We start from the raw sequence: 14,316 nt of genomic DNA, 5'->3' as shown, positions 1-14,316 counted from the left end.
GCACCCTTGCCAAACCCGACTAATAAGTCAGTTGTAACGCCCTACTACCTTAGAGCCGTTACTAAGTGAGTTCAAAACAGAAATTGTGCATTTAATTGACTCAAAGTGGTTTCTAAAACCAAAAGTGTGATTAAACCAGAGTTTAAGGCTGTATTCTTTTAAAATGGTCAACTTCATTGAAAACGTTAAATATAAAACATCTGGGATCCCAAAATAAGGTTTACAAAAATGTTTACAACTCAAAAATAGATTTACACTTGATCAGCTATCAAAAGAATGGTTAAATACAGCCATATACAAAATGCCCCCAACCAAAGCAGTCGGGCAGGCCGAACATGTACGCGCCGCCCCCACGCTCTCCATACTCATGGCCGGTTGACTGACTCCTTGCTTTTACCTGCCACAGGAGCACCCGTGAGCCAAAGCCCAGCAAGAAAACCCAAATAGCACATAACATAAGCAAATCAAATAGCTGGCATAATTCACTGACACATAGGAAAAACCATCATAATAAACAAGTACGGCCATGCCGCCCCAAGGCCTTACCAAAGCCTGGAGTTTCGGTTCTCACCGCGAGGATAACTCATGTATCCCTTGGGTCCCACCCTGAATATAAGCATCCCATGTGCTGTGTGTTACTTTCGGCCCTACGGCCACCCCGGCTTACGCCGTACTCGGCCCTTGCCGTTCATTTCATCATAATCACACATATAGTACATTCAAAATAAACATTCACACACATCACGGTTCATTTAAGGTTAAGCATTTGCACGTAATACAATCCAGGGCCATGCCCTACAATCACACAGTGGGGCCATGCCCTAATCTCGGGTGTTACGGTTTTCTTACCTGTAATCCGTGCTTTCTGATATACCACGGTCACGAGCACGGTCCTCTAGCACGAGCCTCTCCGAAATCCTAGTCACAACACACATAAAACACTTTTAATACTAACCAAACCCAAAACCACTTCCCGGGACCAATCCCGCACTCTCGGGACCTCTAAAACCTTAAAACAACACCCCGGAGGCATCCCCCGAACCCCCGGAGCTAAGACCTAAAATTGCCAAAAAAAGCTATCCTGAAAATTGCCTTGTGCCGCGGCACCCATCAGACAGAAGCTCTCTTGCCGCGGCACACAAAAACCCTGCCGCGGCACACCTTCGCAGACCCAAAATTCTGGGTTTTTCCTGCAATTTTTCCCGAGCTTTAACCTCTCCAAATCACCCTAAACCAAAACCTAAACCCCAAAACTCAAATCCAAACCTCATATGAACAATCTAACACCCCATAAACACTAGAATCAAATCCAAAACATCAACACACACAAGATCCACTCCTTTGATTTCAAATTCAACAACCCAAACCAAAACCCATGAAAATCTTAACTCAAGCATTAAATTCCTCAACCAACACAGAAAACAAACTTAAATAAGCATAAGATCCTTACCTCAAGAGTAGAATCCACCCTAAAAGTTCCCTTGATCTCCTTCTAAGCTTCTCACTTCAGCCCCTTCTACACCTCTTCTTCTTTCTTCTTCTTTGCCCTAGCCTTTCTCTCCTCTTCTTTTCCTTCTCTTCTAATTTTATCAAAGCCACAAGTGAACCCAAATGCCCAAACCGTACCCCCTAAATCCCAGCTGCAAAATGTCTATTTGCCTTGCCAAAAGACCAAATTACCCCTCCTTACTAATCCTTCTAAGCTAAACCTTCAAGGGTACTTAAGTCTTAACACTTTCATTTCAATTCTACCACTTCCTATCTTAAAACTTGTTACTCACAGCAGTTACAAATGGTTACCAAAATACCAATAACTAATCACTCTTTCTAAACTCAACTTATAAGATTCCCGAAGTACCCCTAGGCTCCTCCCGAGCCGGGTACAACATCCCGTTGTGACTTTTAGACTAACTGGCTCACTAGGACCGTCTCGATGCGTGCATCCTGATAAAAACACCACACTCACATGGCACAATTCACATAGTACAATTATCACAGTTATGTCCTAACATGGCCAAGTTACAATCATGCTCATTCTAAGACAATCAGTTCTACATGCATACTGATTCACATAGTCATGCATCTCAAATAATCAAATAGTCATATAACGTGCAATAAATCATAATGATGCATTAAACTTAATAAAGTCACACACAAAATCCCATCATGCCCTCCAGGCACACTACTCCAGGCCCTTAAGCCTTAACACTGAATTTGGGTCGTTACATCAGTACCATGCACAAATGAGCAATACATGCTAAACATTCTATATTCAGTCCATGTCCATATTCTCGTAATCAACATGCTTCGTGAATATCCACGCATGTCACATTTGGGGTGCAGTTTTCTTACCTCTGGTTCGAGCAAGAACGAATAAAAGAACAACCCTGAGAACGATCGACTTTTTGGTCCCTTAGCGGTTACCTGGTCATAACCAAATCATGGGATTTCATCAATAAAATGAATAATAAAAGGTTCCCAAACCAAAACCTAACCTCCGGGACCTCAAACACTACTCAACCGGGTAGTAGGTTCAATCCCAAGGCCTTAGGCTTGCATCCCCGAACCAAAAAGCTAATTCTGGCCAAAAATGCCTTAAGGGTCGCAGCCCTCCTTGGCCATGCCGCGGCCCGCCCCTCAAACAGAGGCGCCTAAACCCAGCAGCTCCCAAGGGCCGCGGCACACCCTGGCCATGCCGCGGCGCAACGCCCATTTCAGCTAAAACCCCTGTTTTTCTTCCCTTGCGTTTTCCCTGGAAACCAACCCTTCAAACCCAATTTAAACACCACCCAAACCTCTCTCAAACACCCATTTAAACCTCCAAACAACACCCATAACTCTCCCCCAACATAACCCAAGTAAAACACCTCAAGAACTCCCCTTGATTCCAACTTTCCATACCAAAATCTAAAGCTGAAAACTATGAACGAAAACAGAGCATACATGGAAACTAATGGCATAAATCTTACCTCAAGTTCAGGTTATGGTGCTCTTCCACTGTGGAACACTCTCCCAAAGTATCAAGGCTTAGCTCCCAAGCTCAAACCTTCAACAAGTTCACAAAACTCACAAGGAAGAAGAAGCAAGAAGAAGGTATGGGAAGAAGAAGAAGGGAACTCTGTTTTGGGTTCTGTTTCACAGCCATCTATACATCATATATATCCAAAACACAAATGACCATTATACCCCTAGGTCTTTAAAAAGTCTCTAAAGCCAATTCAAGGGCAATTTTGGTATTTTCCACCTACACCGTTAATCATAACTAACGCTTCCCAATTCCCGTTAATCTCAATATCCTCAAACTTCAATATTTCACATCCCGCTACCTCTTTAATGCCCAGTAACACTCTAATCATTAAAACACCCCGAGACTCACCCCAAGCCCCGAGCTTAAGCCCGTTATGACCAAACCGATATTTAACATTCCTTGATCGTCTCATGCCAAATGGCTCGAACAAACCCACATCATAATGTGGTCTCAAATTATATCACCAACATGCGAATAAATAATCAATTCACCCTTAACGGGCCAAATTACCATCACACCTCTGTAATAATAAATATGGACTCACATGCATGCATTTCACATCATATCATAATATAATCAACACATACATGCATTTTATCATTTAATAACATAATTAAGCAGGTATGGCCCTCCCGGCCTACTGTTCATGTCGTCAAACACATCGGGGAATTCGGGGCATTACACGGACCCTCCACAGCTAGGAAGGCCATGAGACAAGGATACTACTGGCCCTCCATGGAGAGAGATGCGCATGACTTTGCCACGAAATGCGACAAATGCCAAAGGCACGCCAACTACCCTCGGAAACCCCCAAGTGAACTGATCATCATGACCAGCCCCTGGCCCTTCGCTATCTGGGGAATAGACTTGATTGGCGCTCTTCCTGCAGGCAGGGGTGGAGCGAAATACGCGGTGGTGGCAGTGGACTACTTCACTAAGTGGGTAGAAGCAGAACCCCTCGTGCAGATAACAGCCAAGCAGATCACCGCTTTCGTCAACAAATTCATTGTTTGTAGATATGGAGTACCCTACAAAATTATTTCTGACAATGGTACCCAGTTCGAGGGGGGAGCTTTCGAAGAGTATTGTAGGGGAAGGGGCATAAGGAGAAGTTTCTCTGCAGTGATACACCCACAGGCCAATGGACAGGTGGAGGCCATAAACACGATCCTTAAGAAGAACTTGAAGGCTAAGCTAGAAAAGATGAAGGGAGCCTGGGTAGAGGAGCTACCAAATGTGTTGTGGGCTTACAGAACCACCCCACGCACGACTACTGGGGAGTCCCCATTCTCCTTGGCCTATGGATGCGAGGCCGTACTCCCGGTCGAGATGCAGGTTGAGTCCCGCAGGGTACAGGCGTATGGAGATGAGGCCAACCGCGTAGCTCTGGCTGAGAGCTTGGATATGCTTGAAGAGAAGAGAGAAAAAGCACAAATAAGGGTGGCAGTATACCAATAGCGCGCCGCAAGGTACTACAATTCGAGGGTGCGAGAGAGAACTTTCAGAGTTGGCGACTTGGTGCTGAGGAAGGTACTTCCTAACACGCGAGACCCAGGAGCAGGAGTGCTGGGGGCGAACTGGGAGGGGCCCTACCAGGTTGCTCAGTGCATACCCTCGAACACCTATAAGCTGGCGCGCATGGACGACACCGTCATACCTCGAGCGTGGAACGCGGAACACCTTAGGAAGTATTACCAGTAAGACTTCCACTCCCAGCGCAAGCAGTAGCTGTGTTTAGTTTGTTACAGGTTAGGCTATCTTAGTAGACGAGAATCAAAGAGGTTACCTACATAACCTCCCAAGTAGATGTAAGCCTTTTGTAAATGTGGAAATTTCTCCTTGTGAATTCTATTCACGGGTGAAGCTCTATACTACGAGACATCCTAAAAGGGCGTCACATGATGGTGAGGAAGTTGGGATAAGAGAGACACCCTCACTAGGCGAGGGCCCTCGGCCACTTGCCCATCTGAACTTCACCCTCGCTATGCGAGGGTCCCCAACTGGTCTTCCGCGTGCGTCCCGTTCCATCAGGCATCAGCCTCGCCTACACTCGGAGGAAGGATGTCAGCCTCGCTATGCGAGGGTGAGGGCTTTGTTTTGGCATCCGTGCTCCTAGCCTCGCGACGTTGCACCCGGAAGGAGAAGAGGCAGCCTCGCTATGCGAGGGACCCTCGCCATGCGAGGGACCCTCGCCATGCGAGGGACCCTCGCCATGCGAGGGACCCTCGCCATGCGAGGGACCCTCGCCATGCGAGGGACCCTCGCCATGCGAGGGACCCTCGCCATGCGAGGGACCCTCGCCATGCGAGGGACCCTCGCCATGCGAGGGACCCTCGCCATGCGAGGGACCCTCGCCATGCGAGGGACCCTCGCCATGCGAGGGACCCTCGCCATGCGAGGGACCCTCGCCATGCGAGGGACCCTCGCCATGCGAGGGACCCTCGCCATGCGAGGGACCCTCGCCATGCGAGGGACCCTCGCCATGCGAGGGACCCTCGCCATGCGAGGGACCCTCGCCATGCGAGGGACCCTCGCCATGCGAGGGACCCTCGCCATGCGAGGGACCCTCGCCATGCGAGGGACCCTCGCCATGCGAGGGACCCTCGCCATGCGAGGGACCCTCGCCATGCGAGGGACCCTCGCCATGCGAGGGACCCTCGCCATGCGAGGGACCCTCGCCATGCGAGGGACCCTCGCCATGCGAGGGACCCTCGCCATGCGAGGGACCCTCGCCATGCGAGGGACCCTCGCCATGCGAGGGACCCTCGCCATGCGAGGGACCCTCGCCATGCGAGGGACCCTCGCCATGCGAGGGACCCTCGCCATGCGAGGGACCCTCGCCATGCGAGGGACCCTCGCCATGCGAGGGACCCTCGCCATGCGAGGGACCCTCGCCATGCGAGGGACCCTCGCCATGCGAGGGACCCTCGCCATGCGAGGGACCCTCGCCATGCGAGGGACCCTCGCCATGCGAGGGACCCTCGCCATGCGAGGGACCCTCGCCATGCGAGGGACCCTCGCCATGCGAGGGACCCTCGCCATGCGAGGGACCCTCGCCATGCGAGGGACCCTCGCCATGCGAGGGACCCTCGCCATGCGAGGGACCCTCGCCATGCGAGGGACCCTCGCCATGCGAGGGACCCTCGCCATGCGAGGGACCCTCGCCATGCGAGGGACCCTCGCCATGCGAGGGACCCTCGCCATGCGAGGGACCCTCGCCATGCGAGGGACCCTCGCCATGCGAGGGACCCTCGCCATGCGAGGGACCCTCGCCATGCGAGGGACCCTCGCCATGCGAGGGACCCTCGCCATGCGAGGGACCCTCGCCATGCGAGGGACCCTCGCCATGCGAGGGACCCTCGCCATGCGAGGGACCCTCGCCATGCGAGGGACCCTCGCCATGCGAGGGACCCTCGCCATGCGAGGGACCCTCGCCATGCGAGGGACCCTCGCCATGCGAGGGACCCTCGCCATGCGAGGGACCCTCGCCATGCGAGGGACCCTCGCCATGCGAGGGACCCTCGCCATGCGAGGGACCCTCGCCATGCGAGGGACCCTCGCCATGCGAGGGACCCTCGCCATGCGAGGGACCCTCGCCATGCGAGGGACCCTCGCCATGCGAGGGACCCTCGCCATGCGAGGGACCCTCGCCATGCGAGGGACCCTCGCCATGCGAGGGACCCTCGCCATGCGAGGGACCCTCGCCATGCGAGGGACCCTCGCCATGCGAGGGACCCTCGCCATGCGAGGGACCCTCGCCATGCGAGGGACCCTCGCCATGCGAGGGACCCTCGCCATGCGAGGGACCCTCGCCATGCGAGGGACCCTCGCCATGCGAGGGACCCTCGCCATGCGAGGGACCCTCGCCATGCGAGGGACCCTCGCCATGCGAGGGACCCTCGCCATGCGAGGGACCCTCGCCATGCGAGGGACCCTCGCCATGCGAGGGACCCTCGCCATGCGAGGGACCCTCGCCATGCGAGGGACCCTCGCCATGCGAGGGACCCTCGCCATGCGAGGGACCCTCGCCATGCGAGGGACCCTCGCCATGCGAGGGACCCTCGCCATGCGAGGGTGCTACCTTGTTGCGACGCCCGAGCCATGCCCATACCGGAGGGAAAAAGACTAGCCTCGCTACGCGAGGTACCCTCGCTATGCGAGGGTGTAGCCTTGCCACGGCGCTCTTGTTGCTAGCCTCGTGTCTATGCGATCCGCATAAGCCAGCCCTGACCCTTGGCACCTTGACTTCTCAGGACATGCATAGATTGAAGTCTCCTTGACATAAGGCACGGGGTTACTTGGGGGAACCTTGTTGATATGCCAAACGAACATGGAGCATTGAACGGGAATGGATGAGGACGACCGGGTACGGAACACGTGCGCTGACACGAGGTGTACGGTTATGGAAAGAACAGAGGCACGACCCTATGATCTGCATCTAAGGAGTAGTGGCGGTACGGACCTGTACGAAGAGTAGTGTTACCACTTGGACACCCCCGACCACACGCCAGAGCCGACAGTACTGTGTCCTAGGCCACGACTCTGACACCATCGGGGTAGACACCACTACGCCCTGAGCCACTACATTATCAGAGTACCTACGTACGTCCCTGGGGTTTGGGACTTGTTTGTATCCAGGGCCAATAGAGCCCCCCATATAAATAGACTCCAACCCCTCAGGCTAAGGGGTTGGAAAACTGAGTGTATGAGGGGAAATTTTAGAAATATATGATCTTTGTTCCATTGTTGCTCTGGTTTTTTCTATTGATTGAAGTTCTTTCCTCTTGATTCTAAGCTACCCTTACTATAAAAATCTTAGTTTTCTAACCTTTAATCGTTGACGAGATTTCACCGTCAACACCTTTTATATGCATATCGTTGTAATCTGACTGCTATGAATGAAAATGTTCACAACTTCACATGTGATTTTTCTTTTTCATGCGAGCATCAACCGAACTGCCTACTGAAATAAATCTCACCAAACACTTAGGGAGTAGGACAGGAGGCATGAGCAAAAAAAAAAAAATCTCTTATATTCAAAAGGATTAGCTACCCTTATGAATATCAAGGGAACAGTTTAAAATGATGACCTCTAACTAAAGGCCGACACCCCAAGGGGTGAGGCTGTAAGGAGGGAATCACCTGATAAGTCTAGATCGGCCATTAAGCCGGCTAGCCCAAAAAGGGTCTTACAAGGGACCCTTGGAAAAAAAATAGTACTATGTATAAGGACGAGAAGGACGCTTCTCGCAGAAAGTAACAAGCGCGCGCAATGAATATAAAAGGACCCCAACAGCCCAACGGGTTAATGTGTCCTTACAAGTATAATCAAGGTGCACCAGAAAGATTATCGCCATCAGATCAAAGAAAAATATGTAATCCACGAACAGCAGTAATAAGAGGGACTTACCAGAGCCCCTTAAGTTTGAAAAAAAAAATAATAATAAAGAAAGAGAAAAATAAAAGAAAGGGCACCACAAGAATGCTTTGGAGGAGGATAGAACCCTTGGACTCTTGAAAAGAAGTTGGAGAGCATGCCACTAGACTAGGCAAGTCTTGGTGTGGAGAAGTGGCTTCAAGCCTTGGGGGTATTTATAGGGAAAGTCAATGCTCCCTAGCCATTGGATCTATCTCCCTATGAATGGCGGAGATCAAGAGTATGAGTGACCTTGGGATCCGCGACTGAGGATGATTGGTCCTTATGCAATCTTAGGAACTTTCATGGATCCCCCAAGTGTTAGGTGGCTGTTGTGTTCCTTTGGACACCAAAAAGAAACACAACTCCAAACCTCACCTCGTACTTCTTCGAGCGACGTTGGGAAAATTTCCAAGGCTAAGTCCCCCAAGGTTGGCCGTACCTGTCAAGCGAGAGAAATAGAGAGAGTCTACAAGCACACTTAAAAGTGTACTTATAGACTCGGGGGGAAGTGTAAATGTGGAATTTTTTCCCTTGGGAATTTTATTTACAAGTGAAGCTCTATGCTACGAGGCATCCTACATGCTACTTATTGCACGCACCAGGGAACAAGGATATCACACGGCGTTGAAGGAATTGGGCTAAGAGAGCCACCCTCGCTATGCGAGGGCCCTTGGCCACTTGCCAAACCGAACGCCACCCTCGCTATGCGAGGGTCCTCGGATGGCCATCTGCGTACGCCTTGTCCCCTCAGGCATCGGGCCTCGCCTTGCTTGCACGCGGGAGAAGAAGACCAGCCTCGCTACGCGAGGCACCCTCGCTATGCGAGGGTGTGGCCTTGTTGCGGCGCCTGTACCCCGAGCCATGCCTACACCCGAGGGAAAAGGGCCAGCCTCGCTACGCGAGGAACCCTCGCTATGCGAGGGTGTGGCCTTGTTGCGACGCCCATGCTGCGAGCCTCGTGTCCATGTGACCTGCATAAGCCGGCCTCGACCCCTAGCGCCTTGGCTTCTCAGGATACGCATAGGTTGAAGCCTCCTTGACATAGGCACGGGGACCACTTGGGGGTACCTTATTGGTATGCCAAACGAACATTGGGCATTGAACGGGGATTGATGAGGACGACCTGGTACAGAACACATGCGCAGACACGGGGCGTACGGTTGTGATGAACAGAGGCACGACCCTGTGATCTGCGTCTGAGGAGTAGTGGCGGTACGGACCTGTACGAAGAGTAGTGGTACCACTTGGACACCCCCGACCATACGCCAGAGCCAACAGTACTATGTCCTAGGCCACAACTCTGACACCATCAGGGTAGACACCACTACGCCCTGAACCACTACACTATCAGAGTACCTGTGTATGTCCCTGTCGTCTGGGACTTGTTTGTATCCAAGGCCAATAGAGCCCCCCTATAAATAGGCCCCAACCCCTCAGGTTAAGGGGTTGGAAAACTGAGTGTATGAAAGAGACTTAAGGAATATATGATCCCGATTTTCATTGTTGCTTGAGTTTTCTTCTGTTGATTCAAGTTCTTTCTATCTGATTCAAAGCTTTCTAAAGTATCGAAATCTAAGTTTTCTAACCTTTAATCGTTGACGAGTTCTTACCGTCAAGAGGCGCCTAGCCATGTGCAAAGTAGGGGCTTAGCCTAATGAGCCTTAATAGGTGCTTGGCCAAGTGCGAAACAGGCGTCTAGCTTTGTGATATATATATATATATATATTAGTACTTATAATACGTATATGTGAGAGCAGTGAACCTTATGAGACAACATTTGAATCTATAAGGAATAGCTACCCTTATAAAATCTAAAAAAGTCAAAACACTACTACAAAAATGGGCTTTCCTAAAAATTTTAACAGTCGCTATTGACAACAGTCGACTAACTGTCGTATTTGCATATGTCGGCGTAGGGGTAGCTACGTCGACAGTTAAACACTGTTGCTATTGCTGGCAACGCCCACAATTAATAAGTGTCATCATTACTAGCTACACCGACAGTTATTAGGCGTCGCCGTTGCTGACAACGCCGATAGTTAGTAAGTGTCACCGTTACTAGCAACGCCGACAGTTACTAGGTATCGCTGTTAATAGCAACGCCGACAGTTAATAAGCGTTGTCGTGCTAGAGATGTCGATAGTTATTATGTGTCGTCATAACATTAAATTTATATATAAATAATAATTTTTCGATATATATTTTTTAAAACTTTTTATTATATTTTTAACAATTGAAGTTTCATATAAATTTAAATAAAAAAATTACTCACATAATTAATTATTATTACCATAACTTGTAAAAAAATATATATTTAACATGATAAAAATTCATATACATACAACATTTATTCATACAATTGAAATGTAAATAATACATCAAATCCCCATGAGACTAAATAATTCTAAATAAAAATTCATTATAATATTATAAATCCATAAAGTTCAAAATATATAATACAACAACATAATTCCCTTCTCAAAATCAGTGCAAACTCAATCATATTTCTTTTCTCAATATTCTTCCTAATAAATCCAGGTATCCACCTTAAAAGTCAATCCTATGATATTCCCTGCACCAATAAATTAACGACTTCAAATTATAATTAAATAACATATCTTACCATAATATATTAACGAATAACTGAGAGAACCAACAATAAAAATATGTAAAATTAGTTGATTAATCCATCTTAGATATTATTAAACAAAAACTGACCTTGTAAGAATGCCGATAAGGTTTGAGACAGTTGAGAGACAAATGATGTTGTGAATTACAGTATAACAAAATTCTCAATTTAATAATAAAATATCCCTAATTTAATCATCATAAGGATTTCACAAAGAAAAAGAATGACTTATTATGGGCATTTATGACATTTTGTATGCCTTTAAAAATATAAGAGCACAATAAGTCCTATAATCACCAACATAATAAGCATACTCATTATTTTAAGGCAAAAAAAAAAGAATACCACCCTAAGTAGAAGAGAATCAACAAAATTAATAGATATTTATATTTATATATATAACCTATTATAAATAAGTCTGAATCCACCATCCTAAGCAGAAGAGAATCAACAAAATTAATAGATGTAACTCCAATATGAATTCTAAAACTATAAGAACATGAAAGAATACAACTATGAAGAAAAACACAATAGAATTAAAAACTTGTAATAGCAAACCTCAACCAGACACTAGCCTAAATAGACTAGAACAACTTATCACCTATGTCTAATACAAATAAGTTGGAGGAAAAATCCTTTTTCCTGAAGTCCAATTAATAGAAAAGACAAGTTAAATTAAACTTCAATACACCAAAAGCAAGTTGAAACTCACAAATCAATAGGAACTTTCAGAACTAAATCAAACAACTTATTGAAGAAACACTATGGATAAAAGAAGTTACCATATGAAACATCTTTATACCTTAGAGATAATGCAGGACAAGAAGATCTACCAATATGTTAGTATCATAATTTTTATTTCAAGCACACAAACCTATTGCCAAGTAACAAACTAAAAAATAGATAAGCTTCATACAAGTTACACAAGTTTCAAACCATACAAGACACTAATTAAGAAAGGACATAAAACCAACAATTGGATTCGTTGGCCTTCTTCCATCTGTAAATTAAGACAAAAAAACATGTAATTTTGAAACAAAACACTATCTTTGGACAAGGAAGAATAAAGAAACAAAATAGACTGGATTTAAAAGGCTGCAAATTTGGTTAACATAGAGAGCATATAACCACAAAAATAACAATATGCTTAATATGAAACACTAACTTATATTTTATATTGATCTAGTAAAAACAAATATTGTACTCCTCCAAAACATGTTTTAAACTTCAAGAATGAGATTCTTGATTACTAGACTTTGGTTCACCCAAAAAATTTAGTACAATGAAAACTAAAATAAAGTCAAGTCTCATATAATTGGAAAAACAAAGCATGTGGCACTAACACCAATATAAGCAATCAAACCACACTAATAAATGTATTTACTTGTATATATAATATCAATCTTGCAAGTATATAGAAACACATATGAGAAATGATCGCGTATATAAAAGTTTCCAGCCCACCAAATCCATTAACTAATGCAATGCTTTTCAGATAGGATCAGAAATTTCTTGCAAGTAGAAATCAAAGCTATAAACAAAACCCAAAAATAAGCATGACAATACATACATAAATATTATAGATTAAACCACACCGTGCATTGAAATAAAGGCCCAAGCGGCCATGAAAACACACAAATTACATAGCAGTAACCAATAAAAACCCACTAGCACCAACAACTACCCAATGACTCAGACTTCCACAGCGAACAAAATGAACAAGTGCCAATATAACACAACCGCCTACCCTTCATCAAACTACAGTGTGGGAAACTTACCCAATACCTTCTTGATTAGAAAGATCTCACATAATAAACAAAACTAAAAATAAAATGAATGATGCAGAATAGTACCAATTTCCACATAAAGATTTAACATACTAACTAATCCATAGAAGCAGCATCTAGCCAAATAATGAGTGTATACATCTATGATCGACACACCCAAAGACCAAAAGGAAAAAAAAATTAAAAAATCAAATACCCAATTTAGTTATTGACTTAAAATTTAGAAACAAAATCCAAAATCAAATACCCAATAAATCTATACAATCAAAGAACATATCTTTAATTTCTTCATCAAACTAACAAACTCTAAAACAAACAAACAATTATTTATTCTTCATTATATATATAAGAATGTATATAACATCATAAAAATAAAATTACCATGGTCGACATAACCTGGTACTGTGGTCCTTTGTCGTCCGATAACCCGCGTTCCCATTCCCCTGCCGCAAGCCTAGCTCGCCGTCTACCCCTCCACTATCCATCCCATCCCCTGCCGCAAGCCTATCCTGTTGTCCTCCTCTTCGAGTCTTTGACCCAGGAAGAGTGTTGCCTTCGAATAGAGGACATCAACATAGATGGTGAGAGAAGGAGGCAGAGAGAAAATGAAATGGGTATGAGGGGAAGAGAGAAGAGAACAGGCAAAGAGAGAGGAGAGGGAGGCGGCTGGTTAAGAGAGGCAAAAACTTTGTGGGAGAGAGAATAGGGTTCTAATTTTTTTTTAAATAATAATAATAATAAAAGATTCTGATAAAAAAATAATAAAAGATATATATATATACATTTAATTATATAGAGAGAGAAAAAAAACGTGGGAGGTAAGAGGTCTAAATTTTCATTTTTTTTTGAAAAAATTTAAATTTTGAGATAAAAATTATTATAAATACAAAAGTTAATAAGATGAAAAATTTAAAAACTAGTTTTGATAAATAAATCATTTTTATAAATATATATTTACATAATTTAGATTATTTTTAAAATTATACTATTCATTAATCTTTTTACAATATTTTTCCAATTAATAAAACAACTATTTTTTTAACTAATTCAAATTTTATAAATATGTTAAAGAATAATATAGTTAATTTTATAAATATGTTAAAGAATAGTAAATTTAAATTTCGATATAAATATTTTTATAAATACAAAAGTTAATAATATGAAAAATTTAGAAACAAAAAAAATCTAGTTTTAAAAGTTTTTAATAAATACATAATAATTATAAATATATATATTTACATAATTTATTTTATTTTTAAAATTATACAATTCATTAATTTTTTTATAATATTTTTCCAATTAATAAAACAACTCTTTTTTAACTCATAAAAATTTTATAAATATTTTAAAGAATAATATAGTTAATTTTATAAATATGCTAAATAATAATAAATTTAAATTTTGATATAAAAATTATTATAAATACAGGAGTTAATAATATGAAAAATTTACA

General features: G+C 44.6%; 1 long non-coding RNA gene across 1 annotated transcript; it reads right to left on the bottom strand.

The window, feature by feature from the left end:
* Window positions 1-10,760: 10,760 nt before the first annotated feature.
* Window positions 10,761-13,603, bottom strand: LOC133823426 (uncharacterized). Its single transcript, XR_009888333.1, has 2 exons — window positions 13,245-13,603; window positions 10,761-11,019 (listed from the first exon to the last, which is right to left on the bottom strand). It is a non-coding gene; the product is annotated as an uncharacterized LOC133823426 (long non-coding RNA).
* Between the last annotated feature and the right edge of the window lie 713 nt (window positions 13,604-14,316).

Source organism: Humulus lupulus, chromosome 3 (genome assembly GCF_963169125.1).
Source record: "Humulus lupulus chromosome 3, drHumLupu1.1, whole genome shotgun sequence".
Lineage (NCBI taxonomy): Eukaryota > Viridiplantae > Streptophyta > Magnoliopsida > Rosales > Cannabaceae > Humulus > Humulus lupulus.
This window is presented reverse-complemented; position numbering and strand designations above follow the sequence as displayed.